Source organism: Numida meleagris, chromosome 5, assembly GCF_002078875.1.
Source record: "Numida meleagris isolate 19003 breed g44 Domestic line chromosome 5, NumMel1.0, whole genome shotgun sequence".
Classification (NCBI taxonomy): Eukaryota; Metazoa; Chordata; class Aves; order Galliformes; family Numididae; genus Numida; species Numida meleagris.
This window is the reverse complement of record NC_034413.1, coordinates 64,882,373-64,888,372: the sequence shown is the minus strand read 5'-3', so window position 1 is coordinate 64,888,372 and position 6,000 is coordinate 64,882,373. Positions and strand designations below refer to the sequence as shown.

Below are 6,000 nucleotides of genomic sequence, written 5' to 3'. Positions count from 1 at the left end.
TGCGCAGCCCCCCGCGCCGGGAGGAGCGCATCGCCCATGGTCCCTCGGCGGAGGCCGGCGCGGGCTGGGCTGGGCTGTGCCGCGCCGAGGGGCGGCCGCCGCGGGGGCCGGGCCACCTGAAGGCGGGCGGGCGCAGGGAGCGTCTACAAACTGCCGGCCGCGAGCCCGAGGGAAGCTGCAACCGAGCAAAGAGAGGGGCGGGAAGGAGCGCGCCCGCCGGGCCGGAAGCGCTTGCGAGAGGCTGAGGCAGAGCCAGGGAGCGTGTGCAAAGTGCCCGCCCGGCCGCTGAGCGCAGCCGTGCGCGCGGCGGCGGCGGGAACGCGGCGCTGTGAGGAGCAGTAACGGCCGCGCCCGCCTCGCGCCGCCCCTCAGCCGGCCCCCGCCGAGCGGGGAGGCCCGAGGTGGGTTCGTTACTTTGGTTCAGGTTTTTCAGGTTTTCTACACGCGCGCGGGCATCCGTACCGCGAATAGCAGCGTGTGTCTTTAAAGCACGCTCTAAAAGCTATAGCAGAAGCGGAGTTAGGGAGCCATCGGGGCTGAGGACGCCGATGTATTTTTGTCAGAGGACGCCCACGCTGCGCGAGCGGCGAGACGGGATGTCTGCGGCGCGGCTCCCGGGGTAGCAGCGGGCGGAGGGTGACACCTGGCGGCAGCGCCTCCCGCGACGAGCGGGTGCAGCTGTGAGCGAGCTCGTTTGCGGTTCACTGCAACCCCGGTAAGAAAAAGGACGGATTGGTATAGATTGCAGTAAGCCGCAGCGTCCGTATCCGTGTCCTTTACAGCGTTCTTCACGTGCCGTAGAATCCTAGAACGGTTTGCATTGGAAGGAACCCTAGAGATCATCCAGTTCCAACCCTCTCCTGCCATGGGCCGGTTGCCACCCACCAGCTCAGGCTGCCGGGGCCTCATCCAACCCGGCCTGGAGCACCTCCAGGGATGGGGCACCCACAGCTCTCTGGGCAGCAGTGCTGGGGCCCCTCCACACCCCGAGTAAATAATTTCCCCCGACGTCTGACCTAAATCTGTGCAAATTCAATTTAAAGCTATTCATTCCCCTTTGTTGTATTGCTGTCTACCTGAGTAAAGTCAGTCTTTCTCCAGCGTGTAAGCTTCCCTCTAGTACTGGAAAGCCCCAGTGACGTCTTCCTGGAGCTTTTTCTTCTCCAGGCTGAACAAGCCCTGCCCTCTCAGACCATCTTCATAGGAGAAAAGCTCCAGCCCTCTGAGCGTCCTCGTGGCCTCCCCTGGACCCACTCCAGCAGCTCCACATCTCTCTTGTGCTGGGGGCCCCAGGCCTGGATGCAGCACTCCAGATGGGGCCTCACAAGGTCAAAGAAGAGGGGAACAATCCCCTCCCTTGCCCTACAGCCACCCCTCTAGTGATGCAACCTAGGATGCAGTTGGTCTTCCATGGTGCAAGCACATGCTGCTGGCTCAGAGTCATCACAAAATGGTTACACATGCACATTTGAAAAAAAAAAGTCTAGTTAAGTGGGTATGGTGTTGGCAGCAGTTCCCCCAGATCTTTGGCTTGGGTGGTGTCATGGTTTCGTGATTTTCGGTTATTGGTACTCCACATCATAACATCATGTAGTGAATGTACCTGGTTCTCAGAAGAGAAGGACTACTACATTCCCCATGGTAATTTGCTCCTCTGTTACCATTTTCCAGCCGGAGGGAAAAGATAAAAGCTTGCAGTATAAAAACTTGCAGATCACGAGACCTCATCCCTCTTTCCGCTGTCTCTCGTCTTGGCAGCACCTCGCTCTCCAGCCGTCTTATTGTCGGTAGTAGAGTAAGGCCTACCTTGATTTTGGGACATTCTCTCTCTCTGTATTGGATTTATCAGCTTAAATCGTAATTATATTGTATTAGAGTGTGTTGTTTTGCATTCTGATATTTTATTTAGTAAATTAGTTTGTTTCTCCTCAGATTGTTGCCGCTGTTCTTTGCTCTCAGGGCCATCTCCTTACCCTTTTCCCCTTTTCCCTTTTCACGGGACGTGGGCCCGTGGATCCCCCGTCCCCTTCGTCATGGAACCGGGCCGAACACCCGTAAACCGTTGACAGGTGGAAAGGAACCTTAAAGGTCACCTACTATATCTTTGCTACTGCTATTCATTTTGGGATTCCCCCCAAGACAAAAGTTCATCATGCACGCAGTACATGCTGATGGACACTTGTTTGCGCCCACAAACATCCTGCAATGAGGCCACGCAGGTCAGAGTCTCACTTTTCACCCAGCATTATGCTGTGTTCCTGGCTGTAGGCTCTCCCTGTCGCTTAATGAGAGGCTGGGGATTTGAACATTTTTAGAAGGCTTCCTGTGATCAAAGCCTTGGGCCTCTTTCTGTGTAAAATGAGTAATTTTTTGAAAGATCCACTGTGATTTGCAGTGCTTGCGGAACAGGCTCTTGTCACAGAGAAACAAAGTAGGCGAAATAATGGCGTCTACTGCACTTTGATTCTTTTCCATTTATATTAGGCTTATAATTTAGGATGCTCATACAAAGCAGCTAATCTTTGTAGTCACTTTGGAGTTTGATATGATATATTATTGAAATATATACAGAAAACAACAGAAGAGGTCTTCCCCAAGGTAACAATATATCTTACTAGCTAATAGTTTTCTAAGCAAAGCACACCAACCAGATCCTCTACCCAGGATTAGGAAGTTACACTGTGCATTTCACAGTGTGTATGTCTGACATAGCTGAATAAAAAACCTGGCACAGGTGAGCAAAACAAGTGCCTCAATTAAGCGTGTGAGAACAATGTAAGGTAGCAGGCTCCCTGTTCCTTCCCTGGTGAAAGAAAGGGCTCTTGGAGCATAGGAAGCAAGAGCCCAAGAGAAAAAAAAGAGCACTGAGAAAATATTAAGAGATTCTGAGAAAAGCTGACACCTATTTATTCCTCACTTCAGTGTGTATTGAGTGAGCCAGCAATTATTAAGATCTAGCTTCCTCAGGCCTATTCCACACTTAGTATAAAACTTGCAGTGAAGTCTTCACCTATGTGCTTACTCATTCTCTGCGTAGAAGAGTGTGGGAGGTGAAATCACCAGGTGAGGCTGATTAGAACCTTCATGAGCAATTAATGCAATCAGGGCACTGATGCTGGCATCTCATCTTGCCTGTTTGTATTGTGGAGTCACAAGTTCCCTTTAGCTCTAGGATCCTGCATGCTAATTCTGTTACCTTTGGGTGCAGGGAGGAATTTGCTAAGGGAGGAACCTAGCTGATCAGCAAGCTGCTAGGAAATGTGCTTCCCAGAGATAGCCACTTTCCACCATGTGATGCTGTGTGTGCTTCCTGGTTGTCACCATGTGTTTATCTGTAGTACATGTAGACAGACACAACCCATAAGCCAACTTTCAGCAACTAAAGAAAGTACTGGTAGGCCTGTTGGATGCGTTAGAACACCAGAATGTTGTGTAAGGCACAGTTATTGCTAATGGAGGTCTTTCAGTTTACTCTGAGGTCTGTCATGTTAGTAAAGAAAGCATTATATTCTGGTTCAGATATTCTATATAGCACTTAGTGATACTGTTTTTCTGCTTGATTTTGTGTCTGAAAGTTGGAGGTTCAGCCATGCCCAGAATTGCATCGTGTCACCTCTAGCCTACCTGTCTTCTTTTCCAATCCTGCTTGCTTGAATAAGGCCTAACTCTAATATGGGTAAATATGTCTAGAAAAGAATACATATTACAAGAGTTTGTGATTATTCACAGGTAACGCTTACATAAAACCTTCTTTAGGGAGTATGCGTAAGCTGTGTTTCAGCTTAACTTGTAACAGTGTATAACAAAATTACAGTATGTGTATCTTATCCTAACGCTCAGTTTGCCTTTTCTAACAGCAAAATCTATTATAAAAAAAGAGTTATTAGAGAAAGTATCCATACAAAATCTTTCTGTATAGAAATCTTTCTCTTGTGAGGTTGGCATCAAAGTTCCTGCCATTGTTCTTGTTGAAATCTTCCAGTTGTCTCAGGTAGATTGACACAATGTTACATCTTTATGTTTATAGTTTATACTTCTGGAATGAACAGAGCAATGAAACACCTGGGATGGAAGCTAGAGGGAATCTATGCAGTGATCTGCATCTCCTTTGACATCCTGTTGCCTGATCTCTAGAAGGTCTCCATACCCTCTCTGCAGGGATTCTTATCCTCTTCTTTAAACCTCCCGCAGTCTGAATAAAGGTTAGTAGTTAGCTTTGCAGACATTAAGGGGACTCTTTGCTGGTAGGCCAAGTACTCTGTTATTAGTGTTGAACGTGACCTCAACAGTGCGAAAAAGAATGAGAAAGAAGAAGGAAGAACTACTTGAAGCAAAGGGACAAAGAAGGAGAGCTTCCTGAAAAGTATCTTTGTCTCTTTATTGTCAAACACAACAGCTGTGTCTTGTAGCCACAAGCCACAACATATGCTTTTAAAGCTTTCTGTTTGAGGTCTCCCTCAGCTTGATTGATGCAAAGGAAGGTACCATAAAATGATTATAAGCTCCAACCTCTATGATCAGAAAACATATGTGGTCTTATTCAAAGAATATATCTTGCTTTTTTTTTTTTTTTTTGTCTGAGTGCAGTTTTCTCAGGACCTCCTCTGTGTCTCAGGATATTTTCTGAATATTGAATATGACTATTTTAAAAGGTGTTATAAAGTCTGCTCAGCACTAAAGATCAAACTCATTAATTATTATTTGACTCTTACCTTTGAGGGTTTAATTCTGTTCCTTGTTCATAGGTGTAACAACTCGGTTATACAGTTTTCTGTTGCCAAAAAATAATGATCAGTATTCCAACGGATCCTCCCAATACCAGTGATGTTGTAAATATAAATTGTATCTGTACAAATATTTCCATTAACTTTGCATTAAGTTAACACACAAGAATTAAACCATTGCTTTTAGGTGCCAAAATAGTCATTTCCAGGAGATGTTTGTGTGTGCAATTAGTATATTAAACAGCTCACTTTCTGCAGGATATTATTTGAGGTTGATTTTTTTTTTTTTTCAGAGATCACATTGGCATTTACGTGCAAAGTGATATTTAATTGAAAAATTTCATAGGTACAGTCTAAATTTGATAGATCTGATTCTCCAGTGTCTTGTTCCCTTTATGGTAATTAGTAAGAATGGTCATGTTTTACATCCACTTTGCACAGGTTTGAATGTCTTCTCAAAGTGCAAGTTATACTCTGTGTTCTCATTTGAAGGCAAACTGAATGATTTATTTTAAAAATGTCATTGGACCTGGAGGAATTAAAGGTGTTACTGAGGAGATAAGTTACTGACCATTCAAAGAGATCTAATAGAGAGACTGTGGGACAGATACATGACCAAGGCACAGAATGAGTAAGACCCAGAAAGAACAAAGGTGGTAAGAACATAATAGAAGATTTGGATGGGTTATTTCTATTGGCATTCACTACTGAGGAAGTCATTTTGGAGGTTTCTGGTCCAGTAAAATTATTGTGGAACAATTGTCTCCAACTGAAAAATAAATAGTTTTTAGATTAAATTACTGAAGTTAATAGTACCAGAGCTAGATGGTGTTTTAAGGAATTAAGGTAGGGAATTTCTGAGCAATTATCTCTGGTACGTTGCCTAATCACTCTCTTTTCTTAATTACCAGAGCCTTCGATTTCATAGAGGGTTGTTGTAACTCTGAAAATTGGAAATAAATGTCTTAGTCTGACTTCTGTCCTTGATGAATTGGTTGGCTATATGTATATGGTGTGTGTGTGTGTATATATAATAGATTAAAATTAGTCCTTGCTGGAGGCAAACAATAAGCTCACCGGTTTGTTTGCTTTTTGAAGAGGTCTGTAACTATTTCTCTGACCTGGATAGTACTCTTTGTTCAGATATAAGTCAACTTTTTACCAAATTTTTAGTGACTTAAAGAAATAAAATCACCATCAGATGCATCATTTGAGACTTGAAAGATTGGAGTAGGACAAAAAAAGAACAGAGCAGAAAACAGAGGTTGAATTAGGA

The 6,000-nt window shown here is 44.9% G+C and overlaps 1 protein-coding gene across 4 annotated transcripts in view; it reads left to right on the top strand.

Moving 5' to 3' along the window:
• NCKAP5 (NCK associated protein 5) overlaps window positions 158-6,000 on the top strand; it is a 454,740-nt gene continuing 448,897 nt past the window's right edge. For 2 of the 4 annotated variants that reach the window (XM_021397920.1, XM_021397918.1), the window contains exons 1-2: window positions 158-715; window positions 4,028-4,202. The gene's annotated coding sequence lies outside the window, so the exon portion shown is untranslated. The remainder of the gene's footprint in view (window positions 716-4,027; window positions 4,203-6,000) is intronic. The other 2 variants (XM_021397921.1, XM_021397919.1) reach the window with 2 other exon arrangements.